Source organism: Cnephaeus nilssonii, assembly GCF_951640355.1.
Source record: "Cnephaeus nilssonii genome assembly, chromosome: X".
Lineage (NCBI taxonomy): Eukaryota > Metazoa > Chordata > Mammalia > Chiroptera > Vespertilionidae > Cnephaeus > Cnephaeus nilssonii.
Genome location: NC_137071.1, coordinates 103,881,577 through 103,899,913, shown reverse-complemented (window position 1 = coordinate 103,899,913; position 18,337 = coordinate 103,881,577). Strand labels below are relative to the sequence as shown.

Sequence of the window (18,337 nt, the reverse complement as noted above, 5' to 3'; positions counted from 1 at the left end):
GGGGTTGAAACTTGGACTCCTCTAATCACTGCCCTGACTACTGGCCCCACCCTTAGGCAGCTTTCATGAAGTCACTGCATTAATACAAACTCAGGTGTGGTTTAAAGGGGCTTGTTATGAATAACAAAAGACATCTCAATCTCTCTTATCTCTTACGAAATTCCAAAGTTTAAGGAGCTCTGTGCCAGGAATAGTGAGGAAGACCCAGGATCGGGCCCAAACCGGCAGTCAGACATCCCCTGAGGGGTCCTGGATTGGAGAGGGTGCAGGCTGGGCTGAGGGGACTTCCCCCCCATGCACGAATTTCGTGCACCGGGCCTCTAGTAGAATATAAAGGAAAGCTCCCACCATATTGCTTTGCTCAGATTTTCTTGGAGGTGACTCCACTGAGACCGCTGGCATAATAAAGCAGTGTAACTCCATTTCTCTAAGCATTGCTTGGTTTTTCTCTGGTCTTCTGTAACACTCTTGGGTAATCACCTTGGAGAGTAATTTCTGGGTCATATGGTAAACTTATATTTAATATTTTAAGAAACTGAAAAACTTTTTTTTTCTAATTGAATTTATTGGGGTGACAGTGGTTAACAAAATCATATAGATGTCAGGTGCACAATTCTACAACATGTCATCTGTACACTGTATTGTGTGTTCACCATCCCAAGTCAAGTCTCCATCCATCACCATTTATCTCCCCTATACCCTACTCCACCCCACCCCACCCCTGCAATCACCACACTATTTCACATGTCCACAAGTTTTTTCTCTTTTTTACTCAATCCCTCCACATCCCACCCAGCCGTACCCCACAACTATCAGCCTGCTCTCTATCTGAGTCTATCTATTTTGCTTGTTAGTTCATTTTGCTCATAAGTGGCTGCACCACATACATTCCCACCAGCAATTTATGAGGTTTCCCATTTCTCTGCAGTATTTGTTGTTATAAATTTCTCTTTCATGAGATTGTAAAATATTGTAGCTACTTTGGAAAACAATTCTGTATTAATTTAAAATGGTAAATGATAAGTTACCATATGACCCAGCAGTTTCACCCTGAGATATACTCAGGAGAATTGCAAACATATGTTCACACAAAAACCTGCACAGGAATGTTCATAAGCAGCATTATTCATGATAACCAAAATGTGTAACTACTCAAATGTCCATCAGTTGTTGAATGGATAAATAAAATGTATTTTATCTTTCCCTAGCCAGTTTGGCTCAGTGGATAGAGCATTGGCCCTGGGACTGAAGGGTCCCGGGTTTTATTCCAGTCAAGGGCATGTACCTGGGTTGCAGGTTTGATCCATGGCCCTGGTTGGGGCAGGTACAGGAGGCATCCATTGTGTCTCTCTCACATTGATGTTTCTCTGTCTCTTCCCCTCCCTTCCATTCTCTCTAAAAATCAGTGGGAAAATACCCTCAGGTGAGGATCAACAAAATCATTTTTTAAAATGCGTTATATTACCCTGGCCTGATTTGCTCAGTGGGTAGAGCATTGGCCCATGGATGGAAGGGTTTGATTCCGATCACTGGCACGTACTTCGGTTGCAGGCTTCATCCCTGGCCCCGGACAGGGATTAGGCAACCAATCAATGTGTCTCTCTCACATCGGTGTTTCTCTCCACCTCTCCCCTTCCACACTCTCTAAAAATAAATGGAAAAAATATCCTTAGATGAGGATTAACACAAAAAAAAATAATAAGCAAAAACTAAAATAAATAAATAAATAAAATAAAAATGTTATATCCATACAATGGAATAATAGACCAAAAAAAGGAATGCAATACTGATATATGCTACAACATGGATGAACCTTATAAACCTTATATTAAGTGAAAGAAGACAATCACAAAAGGCTATACAGTATATTTTATGATTCCATTTACTTGCAAGAAAAGAATAGGCAGAAAAGGAGCAGAGCCCGACCGCGGTTTCTCTTCAGGTTCTATGGGGTGAGACTGTCGGGGACAGGCTCAGCTATGGACCCACTTTCAGAGCTGCAGGATGACCTGACCTTGGATGACATCAGCCAGGCTCTGAACCAGCTGAAGCTAGCCTCCATTGATGAGAAGAACTGGCCCTCAGATGAAATGCCCAACTTTCCCAAGTCAGATGACTCCAAAAGCAGCTCCCCAAAACCTGTCACACACCTGAAGTGGGATGACCCTTACTACAACTTCACCAGGCACCAGATTGTGGAGGTGGCAGGAGATGACAAGTATGGGCAGAAGATCATTGTGTTTAGTGCCTGCTGAATGCCTCCCAGCCACCAGCTAGACCACAGTAAGCTCCTGGGGTACCTGAAACACACCCTGGACCAGTACATGGGGAGTGATTACACACTGCTTACCTGCACCATGGCCTGACCAGCAACAACAAGCCCTCGTTCAGCTGGCTCTGGGATGCCTACCGGGAGTTTGACCGAAAATACAAGAAGAACATCAAGGCCCTGTATATCTTGCACCCTACCATGTTCATCAACACCCGCTCATCCTCTTTAAGCCCCTCATTAGCTTCAAGTTTGGGTAGAAGATCTTCTATGTGAATTACCTGAGTGAGTTAAGCAAGCACGTGAAGCTGGAGCAACTAGGGATCCCTCGCCAATGCTCAAGTATGATGACTTTCTGAAGTCCACACAGAAGAGACCTGCAACAGCCCCCAAGCCCATGCCACCACGGCCCCCTCTGCCCAACCAGCAGTTTGAGGTCTCACTGAAGCACCTCCAGAAGAAGAATCAGAGCGGGAGCCCATTCCTCTCATGCTCCAGGAGACCATTGCCCACCTGCAGGCCCATGCTCTCACCACTGAAGGGATTTTTCCGGAGGTCTGCCAACATCCAAGTTGTACAAGAGGTGCAGCAGAAGTACATGGGGCTGCCTGTGGACTTAGACCAGTACAACAACTAAAACTTGCCAGCAGTCATCCTCAAGACCTTCCTCTGGGTGCTTCCTGAACCCCTACTCACCTTTGACCTCTACCCCCGCGTAGTGGGCTTCCTCAACATTGGTGAGAGCCAGAGAGTGGAGGTGATGCTGCAGGTCCTTCGGATGCTGCCCAAGGAAAACTACCAGGTGCTTTGTTTCCTCACTGCCTTCCTGGTGCAGGTTTCTGCCCAGTTTGACCAAAACAAGATGACCAACACTAACCCAGCTGTTGTCTTTGGCCCTAACCAGCTGTGGGCCAAGGATGCTGCCATCACTCTCAAGGCCATTAATTCCATCAATAACTTTACCAAGTTCTGTCAGGTACAGCCTGATGATTGAACCGGGCTGAGGTAGGGAGGTGGGATTTGAGAAGAGAAAGAAAGACAGGACAGCGGGATTCGGGAGGTCCACAGCTCTCGAGAAGCTCTGGCAACTTTTATTAGTAATACAGTGCTTTTTACGCATAAGACACTAAGCAGGGAATGGCTCACAAGGAAAACATTCTTTGTTTCTCTAAAATCACTACTGGAAGGATAAGTTGAAGGACAGGTTTCTTGTTACAATAAATCTCACTAATTGAATACATATTTCTTGGTAAGCCATGAAAGTAGCTCTTATCCTACTGATAGCAGTCATATAAACAAACCCTGGGAAAGCTCTGTAGGCAGGGGCTGCTCTCGTTATACTGATTAGTTGCCATCCAAACAGGCCTGGGAAATCTGTGCGGGTAGGGTGCCAGCCTTGCTAGCCCCTACAGGTGCAAGGACCGTGTCAGCTTACAGCCCGTTCCCCACAGATCCCTCTTCTCTGTCTTTTAAGCGAAGTTCATGTAGTCCTATTTGCAGGGACCGGATGCTGGATCCAATGGTTCGGAAGCAGACTGGAATTGAACAGAGAATAACGAGAGCAAGGATAACAATAATTGACAGAGACCAGATAAATGATTGTAATCTATGAAAAGACATAAGGCTTAGAATTTTATCAAAAATATTCTGTGCCACTTCACTAGGAGGCAACAGAGCAGAACCTGCATCATTAATAGCTTGAATCTCTCTATGTAATATACTGATATCTGTTTTTTAGGCTACTAATAATAAAAGTAAAATTTAAATATCAATAACAAAGCTCTAATATTAAAACAATGCCAATGCAAAATTAAATTATATACATGTTATCATTTTTAAAACTTGAATGTTAAGAGCAAAACTATGGAGAAAAAAGATGGCGACCGGCAGGAAGGTAGGGAGAGAGAGAGTGTGAGTGAGGAACCCATAGAGGAGAGTGTAGATGTGTGTGGTGTGTGTGTGTGTGTATGAGATAGGGTCAGTTAGATTCTGCAGGTCTTCCAAGGGGCTCCCGAACAGGGCAGCCCTAGACGGCGGAGCCCCGCGCACAAAGCGGACACTTCTCGGCGGCTGGTGCGGAGGCAGAGACCACGCCATCTTGGGAAACAGAGCTGCCTGAGGCTCGGATCCTGGCTTCTGACACAAACCAGGACCCTGCAGCCACTGGGGACAGAGAACTGCTATCACAGCTTCAGACAAACAAACAAGAATCCAGACTTCCCGGCAGATTTCCGTGAGTCAAAGAGCCTATCCCCCTCCTCGCAGGCGCTGATAGCGCCATAGTAATTGATAGACCCGCCCCTCCCCCAAGCTGCTCACAGGCGCGCGCACAGACAGCGCCATAGTAACTGTTAGACCCGCCCCTGGCCCAAGCTGCCGAGCTTTGCGCAGGGACGCGCTCCCTCTTAGGGAATTTGGCGCACGCTCGCGCACGGGACAGAAGCAGCTCCCCATCGGGGAAATCTGTCAGTGCGCACAGAGGGTTCCCCTTCGGGGAATTTGGGGGAATTTGGCTCACGGGTCACAGCTCCCCCTTCGGAGATTCTTAAAAGCGTGCACAGAGGGGCTTCCCTTTGGGGAATTTGGCGCGCAGGACGGACTCCGCCCCCCTTCTGGGACTTTGGGAGAGTGCACTGAGCCGGCTCACCTTCAGGTTTTTAAGAATGTGCGCTCTAGCCGGTTTGGCTCAGTAGAGAGAGCACACACAGGACGCAGCCCCACTTCAGGGAATTTGGCACGCCGGACACAGCTGCCTGGGATCCCTGACTCACAGCGCATTCACACTAAGAGCCAGCGACCCCAATTGTTGGTGCGTGCACACACAGGGACCCTGATTCTCAACGAGAAACCGCACAAGGCAACAGAGACTTTGACACTCGAGTCTTGGTGCAGACACAGGGAAACTCTGACTCCTGGCACATGCTAAGGATCTCATTCTCGGCACATACCAACAGTGTGGTGCAGACAGGGCCCCTGATTCTAAATGTGCAAACGAGACCACACGGAACACTGGGGACACTGATCCTGGGCAAGTTTGGTTCCCACCAACCAAAGACAGTCACACGTCCTAGTGTCAGAGCACTTCAGTGAAACTAGGGTGGAGCGAAGTCCCCACAGCACACGGCCCAGGTCCACGCAAACAGAAGCTTGAGCTTTCTGGTAATAGCCAGAATGGGGAAATGAAATAACTCACAGAGGAAAGAAAATGTGGAGTCGCCAAGAAAGGAAATTAGTGAAAATGAAGCTTGCAACATGACCGAAAAGGAGTTCAGAGTAATGGTCATGGAATTTATACATCGGATGGATGAGAAAATCAACAACTTATGCAAGAATCAGGAAGAAATGAAAAGTGATATAGCTACAATCAAAAACACCATGGAAAGTTTCAACAGTAGATTACAAGAAGCAGAGGACCAAATTAGTGAGTTAGAAGATCAGGTACAGAAACAAGCTCAAGCTGAACAGCAATTGGAGAAAAAAATTAAAAAGCAGGAGGAAAGCCTAAGGGAGCTTCGGGACAACCTTAAACGAAGTAACATGCGTATAATAGGGCTGCCAGAAGGACAAGAAGAGCAGCAGGGATTAGAAAATCTATTCGAAGAAATAATGACAGAAAACTTCCCGGATATGGGAAAGATAAAAGTTACGCAAGTAAAGAGAGTCCCAAGCAGGATCAAACCCAAAAGACCCACACCAAGACATGTCATAATTTCAATGGCAAATATAAATGATAAAGAGAGAATCCTAAAGGCGGCAAGAGAGAGACAGAGAGTTACCTACAAAGGAACACCCATCAGATTGTCAAATGATTACTCATCAGAAACACAACAAGCTAGAAGTGAATGGAAGGAGGTATACAAAGTGTTGCAAAGCAAAGGACTGAATCCAAGAATACTATATCCAGCAAGACTATCAATCAAAATTGAAGGGGAAATCAGGAGCTTTGCAGACAAAAAAAGCCTCAGGGAGTTTATCACCACCAAACCAGCAATGCAAGAATTGCTAAAGGGAATACTGTAAAAAGAAGAAATAAACAGGTAAGAAGGAATACAGACACAAAAATAGATATGACTGCAAACAAATACCTTTCAGTAATAACTTTAAATGTAAACAGACTAAATGCTCCAATCAAAAGACATCGAGTAGCTGAATGGATAAAAAAACACGACCCATATATATGCTGTCTACAAGAGACCCACCTCAGAACAAGAGACTCACACAGATTGAAAGTGAAGGGATGGAAAAATATCTTTCAGGCAAATGGAAATGAAAAAAAAGCTGGGGTAGCAATACTTATATCTGACAAAATAGACCTCAAAGTAAATGCCATAACAAGAGATAAGGAAGGCCACTTCATAATACTAAAGGGAGAAATCCAACAAGAAGAAATAATTCTGGTAAACATATACGCTCCCAATATAGGAGCACCCAAATACATAAAAAAACTCCTGGAGGATATCAAGGGAGAGATTAATAGCAACACAATCATAGTAGGAGACTTTAATACCCCACTATCACCACTGGACAAATCCTCTAAACAAAAAATCAGCAAAGAAACAGCAATCCTAAATGACTCACTAGACCAGATGGAATTAATTGACATCTTCAGAACATTTCACCCCAAAGCCACAGAATATACATTCTTCTCAAGTGCACATGGGTCATTTTCAAAGATAGACCATATGCTGGGTCACAGGCAAAGTCTCTTCAAATTCAAGAAGATAGAAATTATATCAAGCATCTTCTCAGATCACAGTGGCATAAAACTGGAAATCAACTACAATAAATACAATCCAAAGAAATCAAACACATGGAGACTAAACAGCATGCTATTAAACAAGGACTGGGTCACCAGAGAGATCAAGGAAGAAATAAAAAACATCATGGCAACAAATGACAATGAAAACACAACAATCCAAAATCTATGGGACACAGCGAAAGCAGTCTTGAGAGGGAAGTTCATAGCTCTACAGGCCTATTGCAAAAAACAAGAAACAATGGTAATAAATTACTTAACCCTACAACTCAAAGAGCTAGAAAAATAGCAGCAAGAAAAGCCCAGTGTAACCAGAAGGAAGGAAATAACAAAGATCAGAGCGGAGATAAATGACATAGAGACCAAAGAAACAATACATAAGATCAACAAAACCAAGAGCTGGTTCTTTGAAAGGATAAACAAGATTGATGGACCTCTAGCCAGGCTCACCAAGAAGCAAAGAGAGAGGACCCAAATAAACAAAATCAGAAATGAAAGAGGTGAAATAACAACAGACCCCGCTGAGATACAAAGGATTGTTACAAAATACTACGAACAACTCTATTCCAACAAACTGGACAATCTGGAGGAAATGGACATATTCCTAGAAAAATATAACCTTCCAAAAATCAATCAAGAAGAATCTAAACAGCTCAATAGGCCAATAACTATGGACGAAATTGAAGCAGTCATCAAAAAGCTTCCGGCAAACAAAAGCCCGGGGCATGATGGCTTCACAGGAGAGTTTTACCAAACATTCAAGGAAGAACTAAAACCTATCCTCCTCAGAATATTCCAAAAAATTCAAGTGGAAGGAACACTTCCAAGCTCCTTCTATGAAGCCAGCATCACCCTAATACCAAAACCAGATAAAGACAACACAATGAAAGAGAATTACAGACCAATATCCCTCATGAACATAGATGCCAAAATCCTCAACAAAATTCTAGCAAATCGGCTCCAGCAGTACATCAGAAAGATCATACACCATGACCAAGTAGGATTTATCCCAGGAATGCAAGGATGGTACAATATCCGCAAATCAATAAACGTGATACATCACATAAACAAATTGAAAGATAAAAATCACATAGTCATATCAATTGATGCAGAAAAAGCATTTGACAAAATCCAACACCCTTTCTTGATAAAAGCTCTCAACAAGGTGGGAATAGATGGCTCATACCTCAACATAATAAAAGCTATATATGATAAACCCACAGCAAACATCATACTCAATGGACAAAAACTAAAGACATTTCCCCTAAGAACAGGAACAAGACAGGGATGCCCACTCTCACCACTCCTGTTTGACATAGTACTGGAAGTATTAGCCATTGCAATTAGACAAGAAGAAGAAATAAAAGGCATCCAGATTGGAAAAGAACAAGTAAAGCTGTCTTTATTTGCAGACGACATGATATTGTACATAAAAAATCCGAAAGACTCCGTCAAAAAACTAATAGACTTAATAAATGAATTCGGCAATGTAGCAGGATACAAAATTAACGCCAAGAAATCTATGGCCTTTCTATACACCAATAGTGAACTTACAAACAGAGAGACTAAAAAGGCAATCCCATTTACCATCGCACCAAAAAAATTAAGATACCTAGGAATAAACTTAACTAAGGAGGTAAAAGACCTATACACGGAAAACTACAGGACACTGAAAAAAGAGATAGAGGAAGACGTAAACAGATGGAAGAACATACCATGTTCATGGATTGGTAGAATCAACATCATTAAAATGTCCATACTACCCAAAGCAATCTATAGATTCAATGCACTCCCCATTAAAATACCAACGGCATATTTCACAGACCTTGAAAGAACTCTCCAAAAATTCATCTGGAATAAAAAAAGACCCCGAATAGCCACAGCAATCCTGAGAAAGAAGAATAAAGTAGGAGGGATCTCAATACCAGATTTCAAGCTGTATTACAAAGCCACTGTTCTCAAAACAGCCTGGTACTGGCACAAGAACAGACATATAGATCAATGGAACAGAATAGAGAATCCAGATATTGACCCAAACCACTATGCTCAATTAATATTTGACAAAGGAGGCATGAACATACAATGGAATAAAGACAGTCTCTTCAATAAATGGTGTTGGGAAAATTGGACAGATACATGCAAAAAAATGAAGCTTGATCACCAACTTACGCCATACACAAAAATAAACTCAAAATGGATACAGGACTTAAACATAAGACGGGAAACCATAAAAATACTAGAGCAATCCACAGGCAGCAAAATGTCAGACATATGCCAAAAGAAATTCTTCACTGACACTGCCCCTAGGGCAATGGAAGCTAAAGAGAAAATTAACAAATGGGACTACATAAAAATAAAAAGCTTTTTCACAGCAAAAGAAACCATCAACAAAACAACAAGAAGGCCCACTGCATGGGAGAACATATTTGCAAATGGCATCACTGATAAAGGTTTAATCTCCAACATCTACAGGCAGCTTATACAACTTAATAAAAGGAAGATAAATGATCCAATAAAAAAATGGGCAACGGACCTAAATAGAATCTTTTCAAAAGAAGACAGAAGGAAGGCCAAGAGACACATGAAAACATGCTCAACGTCACTAATTATCCGAGAGATGCAAATCAAAACAACAATGCGGTACCATCTCACACCTGTCAGAATGGCTATCATCAACAAATCAACAAACGACAAGTGTTGGCGAGGATGCGGAGAAAAAGGAACCCTCGTGCACTGCTGGTGGGATTGCAGACTGGTGCAGCCACTGTGGAGAACAGTATGGAGTTTCCTCAAAAAACTGAAAATGGAACTCCCATTTGACCCAGTAATCCCACTCCTGGGAATATATCCGAAGAAACTAGAAACACCAATTAGAAAGGATGTATGCACCCCTATGTTCATAGCAGCGCAATTCACCATAGCTAAGATTTGGAAACAGCCTAGGTGCCCGTCAGCAGATGACTGGATCAGAAAACTGTGGTACATCTACACAATGGAATACTATGCTGCCATAAAAAAGAAGGAATTCTCATCATTTGCAGCAACCTGGGAGGAATTGGAGAACATTATGTTAAGTGAAATAAGTCAGTCAATGAAAGAAAAATACCACATGATCTCACTCATTTATGGATAATAAAGAACATTATAAACTTGAACAAAAAGATAGATACAGAGACAGTAAAGCATCAAACAGACTGTCAAATTACAAGGGGAAGGTTAGGGAGAGGTGGGGGAGATAAGAGATCAATCAAAGGACTTGTATGCATGCATATAAGCATAACCAATGGATGCAAAACTCTGGGGGGTGGGGGCATATATGGGAGTGGGGTGTGGGGAGGGCAATGGTAAGATATGTACACATATAATACCTTAATAAAAAAATTGAAAAAAAAAAGAGCAAAACTATGGCTATTAAATAATAATAAAATAATGAGAGAAATCAAAACTATGGACATATTAATATTTTTAGCTACTAAATGAAAGAAAGTCTCTTTTGCTGCTGGTGTTCCTGGTGTATATTTACTTAGAGTCTTTTGTTTGCCTGCGTAAAATTTTGCAGAAGACTGGCACCTAATAGATGCTAGCATGAGCAGGAACATGGTTGAAGAAGTAGCTTCAACTTCTTGCTTTTCCATAATCTGCTGCACTTCAGTTGTTAACTTCTTCAGATGACTCTATGTTGGCACCTCAGTTGCTTGCGTAGCTTTCAGTTTTTCTTCTTTCTCTGCTTTGCTGTCATTAGGGTAGTACTTAGTCCTTTTGAGTGAAGGGACACAGGATCTTGTCTGAGTCCATTTCGGTGACACACGTAACTCTCTGGCACCCGAATTGGCTGCATTGCTCCTTCTGGAAAGATATAAAACACAACCTCTTCCCCTTTTTTGTTTTTTAGTAAATGATTGTAAGAGTATGAATGGTTCTTTCTACAATTGAGTGACATTCTTCTGCTAGATATGATTAGGTTTAAGTCCTTGGGGATTTACCCCTAAAGTTGGTATAGGAAGGTGGATAATATACTGAGAACATTGCTTCTAATAAAATATGGAAATTGTTATTGTTAAATAATATTTTAAAGGCTGAAAATTAAATGAAAAATTCTTGTAAATTAGTGTGCCTTATAGTAGCTGTTTTAATAATTTTTGCTATACTTACTATATAAGTACTATTACTATAGGTTGATGGGCTTCGTAGTAAAATCTGTTAAGGCATAAATAAGAGCTTGTATTTCTACTGAAATATAAGGGGTTTGAAGGACCTTTGTTTTCTGCTCTGTGTTTTCTGCTGTAGTTTGAAGGTTGAGCCTGTAGGCGACTAGCTAGCTTTATTATAAGTACTTTTATAGTAAGGCTGACTACTAATTTACTTTTAAATTTAATATTTTAATAATAATCTTAGTTTACCCTGTAAATGTTAATGGAAAGGATTATTTGTATCCCTGAGAAAGCCCTGAGCATTCCTGGTGTTAGGCTGGATTTAGATATAGGGCAGCTGCTGTTAGCCATGTCTCTGTTATCTGGGTGCTGGGCCAAGTCTCTGTCTGTTACCTGGGTCCTGATCCAAGCTGGGCGTGGGAAGCGCGAAGCAGCCATGGGGTAGGAGACCTCCCTCAGAAGGGGCTAGAGTTCAGGCCCCTATAATGTTGGGGGGGTGAGGTTCTGTGCCCCACCTCTGTTGACCCCCAAGTTCTCTCCTGATGGCCCCTCTGCGACTGTGCCTGTCTTAGGTTGTTCCTCCCTTGAGGAATCTTACCCGTCTTTGACTAATCAGCCATCCTCCGGGGCCAAGCAGGGTGATGTGAGGTTCAGTTCTGTCTCCTTGGTAGCTTATGCCCCTGTGGCCTCCACTCCCAGCACCTGCCTTGGGATCCCCTCGCCTGCTGGCAGGGCCCTGGCATTGATCACATATCTTGGGGAACCCAGGTTTCTTCTCTAGGGAGGGCCCAGCTCACGCCATTGGGCAAGAGACAGATCTATGGTACCAGCCACTATGAGGCTTCAACCTTAGTATGAATAGAGAGCTCAGGCAACAGCTGCAGGCAATTACATTGTGAGAAGAGGGTCCCTCTTGGTAAAAAGAGCAAGAAGGGCCAATGTAGAATGCTCAGGTGCCTTCCCAGGGGGCCCTCCACATAGTGGAAGGGATTAAATCCTTTTATGTCCTTTTAAATTGCTGCCAAACATTCAAAAAATTAGTTTGTAAGTTTGTTTTGGATAAATGTAAAATATGCTGTATTAAAATATCAAAAATTACAATGACATTGTAGAATTATATTATGTAAGGATATACTTTGCTCTAGGTATGGTAATTTAATTTTAAATTGGCTGTTAATTTTTTTTGTATAGACAAGGCCTTAGTAACTTTCTTAGAATACTTAATTAAATTGCTTACAAAGACATTGGCTTTTCTTTAAGCTGAAACCCTTGATTATAATTTAATAAGCTAATATATTTAAGGAATTAAAGTAGGTATCTTTATTTAAAAAGTAAAGAAACTTATTTAGTAAAACTTATAGGTTTAATACTTTATTGGTCTGATCTAAAAGTATGGCTATATTTAAGAAATATATTGTTTTTGCCCTTCTTACAGGTGAAAACCTTTATAATATTTAATATATATGTATAAGTAAAATATATTAATTTATATTTGATAAAGCTTTCTATGTGACTTCAAGTATCAATTGGCTTAATTAAATAAAAAAAATTTCTTTTAAGAGAGAACAGACTTTTGAATATTTCGGGGCCCAATGAAATGTTCAAAAGTCACTCTCAGTCTTGAAATAATTTGGAAAGATTAAATATATGTGTATATATATATATATATATATATATATACGCATATATTTATATATATGCTTTAAAAATTATATACCTAAATTATCTTAAAGAATATCAATTATATTTAAACTGGATTATAGAATTAATCCTCTTTTTAAAATCAGACTAATAACTAATATATTTTAAATTCTTAATTATTAGAGAAAACATAGCATTTTATTTTCTCAAAAATATATTTTTATATATTAGGTAATATAATTACTATATTTATAATTTCTCCTAATTTAATCTGTACTTTGAACTTTTAGAGCTTGTAAATCAAATATTTTTAGTAGTTCTTAGATTGATGACACTTTTATATTTCTAAGAGAAATATAAGACATAATCAATTAATGGCTTTAATTCTGTCCTCTAGATTTTTCTTATGGGGTAAATTTAAATTTTACTTTTTATTTGCTAGTAACTCTGCTGGGGGGAGGGCATCTACCCCTTCCTCTATTAATAAAGGGTGTAGTTAGTTATCTGGGCTACTTAGATCTTTATAATTAATATATTATTTATATTTTAATAATTTCTGAGATTCAAATCCAATTCTAATTATTTTAAAGCATTTATTTTGAATAAATTCTATGACAGAGATAAATTTACTTATATTTTTGAAGGCTTTAAAAGTCAACCTTTTAACACACTTTATTAGTATTTTAAAAACAGCTCTTTATTATGGAAATGCGAATCTTGTTGCTGGAATTAGCTTGAATTTCTTTTAAGAAGACTTTTTCGCCGTTTCTCTTAGGAAAAATAACCAGTTCTGGGTTTTTAATTTTCTATAGCTTTTGCAGAGAGATTCCAGCTGAAGACAATCTAAATGTCTGAAATCAGACTATGCACGCATTCTGTTTTACAGCTAAGTTCTCTCCCCACCAGCACAGAAATTCCAGACACATTTCTAAATTTTTAAGGTTTTTTCATGGCGAGAAAGGAAACTTTAAATTTGTATACTGGGAGAGTGGGCATCCATATTGGATCGTCATGTGTCTCTCCCTTCCCCCACATCCTGCTTACTTTAGGGGAAGCATTAGTAACAGATCTGGCCGAATTTCTTTTTATGCTTAAAAGAAAGATAGATCTCAAATTTTTTCTTTCTTTTTGGCTTTCTAAAGTAATAACTCATACCTAATTTAGCCAAGATTCGAATTTCCCTGTAAGTTCTTTTATAATTCTTAAATGTAACTTTAAGTAATCTTATTGTAAGTAATCTTATTGCAGGAGAGCAGATAGCCCTGCCCTCTCCTGCCACTCCTGGTGTAATCCTTTTATAGTTAAACTGCTTCTACCTAGTAAAAGGCTAAACATCCCTTCAGGAGTAGGTCTATATACCCCTGTAGGGATGGCTTGTGGTCCCAATTCTGGAGTTAATACATATCGATTTATGGGTCCAAGGTCCAACCCGGCACTTCCGGGGGTTGCTCGGAATAACTCCTGTATCCGTTTTGCTCCTGGGGCAGGCTGGATGCTTCGCAGCCAGCTGGCCTTGAGGTGGCACAGGGGCAGGAGGGTAAACAGATAGTGCCCCCATTATTTGCCGGGGCTGAGCTGGCCCCTTTCGGGAGTTTCCTGACTGCTGCTGAGGCAAGGGATTTCCCTGGATATCTGTCTTAGATTTACACTCATTTGCCCAATGTTTTCCTCTTTTACATTTAGGGCACAGTCCAGGTTGTTTGGGACTTCTGCCATTTCCTTTATTAACCCTTTTATTAGAGGGACACTGTTTTGCCATGTGTCCTGTTCCTCCACAAGTGAAACACTTGTGTGTTTGACTTTTCCCTGTGCTGAACTGTTGCTGAAGAATTCCTTCAATGGTGGTTCCCTTTAATGCGGCCGCGATGGCAACTCCTTGCATATATGAGGGACCACTATCTGCGCAAATGCGGATATAATCTAAGAGAGTCCCCTTTCTTTGATAGGGCCGTAATGCAGCTTGACAGGCAGTGTTAGCATTTTCATACGCCAACTGTTTGACTATTAACATGCCAGCCTCTCTATCCACCACTACTCGACCAACAGCCTGTAATAGCCGAGAGACAAAATCCTGATACTTTTCATCTGGCCCTTGAATAATCTTTGAGAGCTCCTCTGTTTTTTGACCAGAGGTGGGAAGCTTTTTCCAGGCTTTGATCCCAGCTCTATTAATTTGCCCATAAGCTTCCTGGGGGTATTGAATTTGATTATGGGTATCAGAATAGGCTCCTTCTCCTACTAGCATTTTATAAGAAATATTAATCTGGGCTGCTCGATTACGAGCAGCTTGCTCCTTAGCCTTTTCATCATATTCTGATTTCCACAAGAGATAATCCCCTCCTGATAAACAACCCTTGGCAATAGCTCTCCAATCATTAGGTGGGAGAGCCTCTGAGGCTATAGTTTCCAAGATGGTTAAAGTATAAGGAGAAGTAGGCCCATTCTGAGCACAGGCTGTTTTTAACTCCTTCAGGGTTTTAAAAGGAAGCGGGTCATAAGTACGCTCACGCTGTCCCGTGTTAGGGTTCACCATTCCATAACGGGGAAGGCGTGAATGCCCAAATCCTCACCAGCCTTTCGTGCCTCCTGCAAAGCCATCTGGAGAGGGGAAAGTGGAACTGGTGCTGCACAGGGCAGCGGAGAGCGGCGGGAATGGCCCCCGCGGCTTCTCTTTTTCTTGCCAAGATGCTTTAATCCTTCTAAAAATTGTTCTAACACATCATCCATGTCACTACCCTCTTCAGTTCTAGCAGAAAAATAATCTTCCTCCTCTTTTGCCTGAACAACACCTGTATCATCATCTTTTTTAGACCCCTTTTTTGTGCCAGTACACTGCTTCTCTTTCTTTCCTGGATTAAGAGATGGTTGATTATGTTCGTGCCTGGGATCTAAACAATCCCGTATCAGATTCCATAAGGAAAATGCATCCTGAATGAATTTTAAAAAATTTTTTTACTTGCTTGTCATTAACTTTAGTTCCTTTACTGTTGAGCATAGACTTTAGCATTTGCCCATAAAGGGCATTTTCTCTAGATTCTAACTGTCCCATGCTTTACTCCCAACTATCAAAAAAATGCTCCTCCCTTACCTTATCGAGTGCACTCTTTATCTGGAGGAGATCCTCACCTTCTGCTTCCCAAGTCCTCAGGTCTCTGGTCGGGCACCAATTTGTCAGGTCCAGCCTGACTATTGAACCGGGCTGAGGTAGGGAGGTGGGATTTGAGAAGAGAAAGAAAGACAGGACAGCGGGATTCGGGAGGTCCACAGCTCTCGAGAAGCTCTGGCAACTTTTATTAGTAATACAGTGCTTTTTACGCATAAGACACTAAGCAGGGAATGGCTCACAAGGAAAACATTCTTTGTTTCTCTAAAATCACTACTGGAAGGATAAGTTGAAGGACAGGTTTCTTGTTACAATAAATCTCACTAATTGAATACATATTTCTTGGTAAGCCATGAAAGTAGCTCTTATCCTACTGATAGCAGTCATATAAACAAACCCTGGGAAAGCTCTGTAGGCAGGGGCTGCTCTCGTTATACTGATTAGTTGCCATCCAAACAGGCCTGGGAAATCTGTGCGGGTAGGGTGCCAGCCTTGCTGGCCCCTACAGGTGCAAGGACCGTGTCAGCTTACAGCCCGTTCCCCACAAAGTTCCTCCTGGGCCATCAAGGGGAGTTGTTCCCTACACCTGACTTCTAGGGGCTCTGAGCCCAGGCCCTGCCCACCAGTCCCCTTCTCTGATAGCCCTTCCTCCGGGAGTCCTAGTTTGGACTCTTCCTCCTGGCATCAGCCTTATAGGAGCCCAGGGCTACTGCCCAGAAGGGGTCATGAAGCCTGAGGAGACAGAAGCTGGAGCCAGCCAACTGGGCAGCTCCTCCTCCCCTTATTTCCAGTCCACCTTGCCAACCCTGGAGTCCTCGCTATTACCATGAGACATTTTTCTTCACCTTATACTTCTGCCTCCTTGGGTCCCTGGTTCCTGTAGGACTGTGCAGAGCTGGCCTTAGCTCTTCCAGTGGGAGGACTGGCCCCAGAAATCCCTTTTCTGCTTTCTCCTTCCTCTTTCCCTGGCAACTGCAGATGCCAAAATCACTGTTGGCTGGGATGGTTAACTGGGCTGGTCCACCCCCTCCTGATTGCCCAGGGAATGAAAGGCTGAGCTGGCTTAGGCAGGCCCTGCTGAGGCTCCTCCCTGTCTGGGTGAAGGCCTGGGTGCAAGCCCCCTGCTCCTATCCTCCCCTCAGCATGGGTACTCCACAACTGAGGAATTCAACCTGGAGTCTGCTTCCTGTTTCTGCCTTATCTTCCACATATCCTGGTCAGCTTTTACCAAGTGGCACTTCCCCCAGAATGTTCTAACCCTCTGCTTCTGCCTGGACGCAGCTTGGATGACATGGCTGAGTTCTAGCATCCATTTGAGATAGATAGCGCCCCCACCCTGAGAGACCCCTGGTGCCTGAGCAGGGAAGCAGGCTCAGCCTCTATGCCTTGTCTAAGGACAGACTCTAGGCCAAAAGCTCTTTCAGTCATGTCTGTTGTGGAGTCACACTGGTCTCTGCTCTGGCCAGAGGTGACTCAGTGCCTCAGGATCTGTGGTGGCTCCTTCCTCCTTCTGGGGACTTCTGGAGGCCTGGGCAGAGATTGTGCTAGTTAGGTCTAGCAACCTTCCCCAGGGAGTAGGGGTCCCAGGACCTGTTGTCTTTCAGACAACCTGGACCCAGTGATGATGGCCACCCTGCATTCCAACTGTATCCTTTATTTATTTATTTATTTATTTATTTATTTATTTTTTCCAACTGTATCCTTTAGAATTATACTCCTTTCTGGTGAATCCTGAGAATGCCCTCCCCACCCCCCGCCTTCCTGTAGCAGCAGGGAAATCCCTACACAGTGACCCTGTCCCCATAGCCTTGGCCAGAGCCTAGAGCCTGTAACATGGGGGGTCCTCACTGACCAGCCCAACTCCTTTTGGGCACTCTCCCGGGGCACTGGTGTGTCAAGACTCCCAGTACCTGGCTGGCTGCTGGTTCTGCCAGTCCCTGTGTCTCTAGCCTGGGTACAGGCCTCTGCTTTCTGCCCTCCTTTGTGTATCAGGTGTTCACAGTCCAATTTACTGGGAACCTATGGATCTCTTTGGTCTTTCCCTTCCCCTGCCCTTCTGGTCAGTGGGGGCTGGGGGGAGGGCTTGTACTGTGGATCAAGTGTTCACATTCACACTTCATGAATTCCTTGGCATCAATCATGCATTTCACCTCTGCATTTTTAATATTTCAATAAAAATGGAGATGGAAACTGGAAAAAAATGGGCAAATCCATTAAAACAGAAAGTAGATTCGTTTTCTAGGGTCTGGGGACAGGGAGGAATAAGTAACTGGAGTGCATAGTGGATCACTAACTCTACATAATGTTGCAGAAGTAGGGGGAATCAGGTTTGCTAAAGTAATTGTGGTTCCATTACAGTTAGAGAACACATTTTGTGTGGTAAGTAGAATAATGGCCCTCACAAAAATGTCCATGTC

At 42.3% G+C, this 18,337-nt stretch overlaps 1 pseudogene across 1 annotated transcript; it reads left to right on the top strand.

The window, feature by feature from the left end:
* Positions 1-1,913: 1,913 nt before the first annotated feature.
* LOC307095400 (rho GTPase-activating protein 1-like) lies at positions 1,914-16,517 on the top strand (annotated as a pseudogene). Its single transcript has 2 exons — positions 1,914-3,236; positions 16,470-16,517. The product of its transcript is annotated as a rho GTPase-activating protein 1-like (transcript).
* Positions 16,518-18,337: the final 1,820 nt, after the last annotated feature.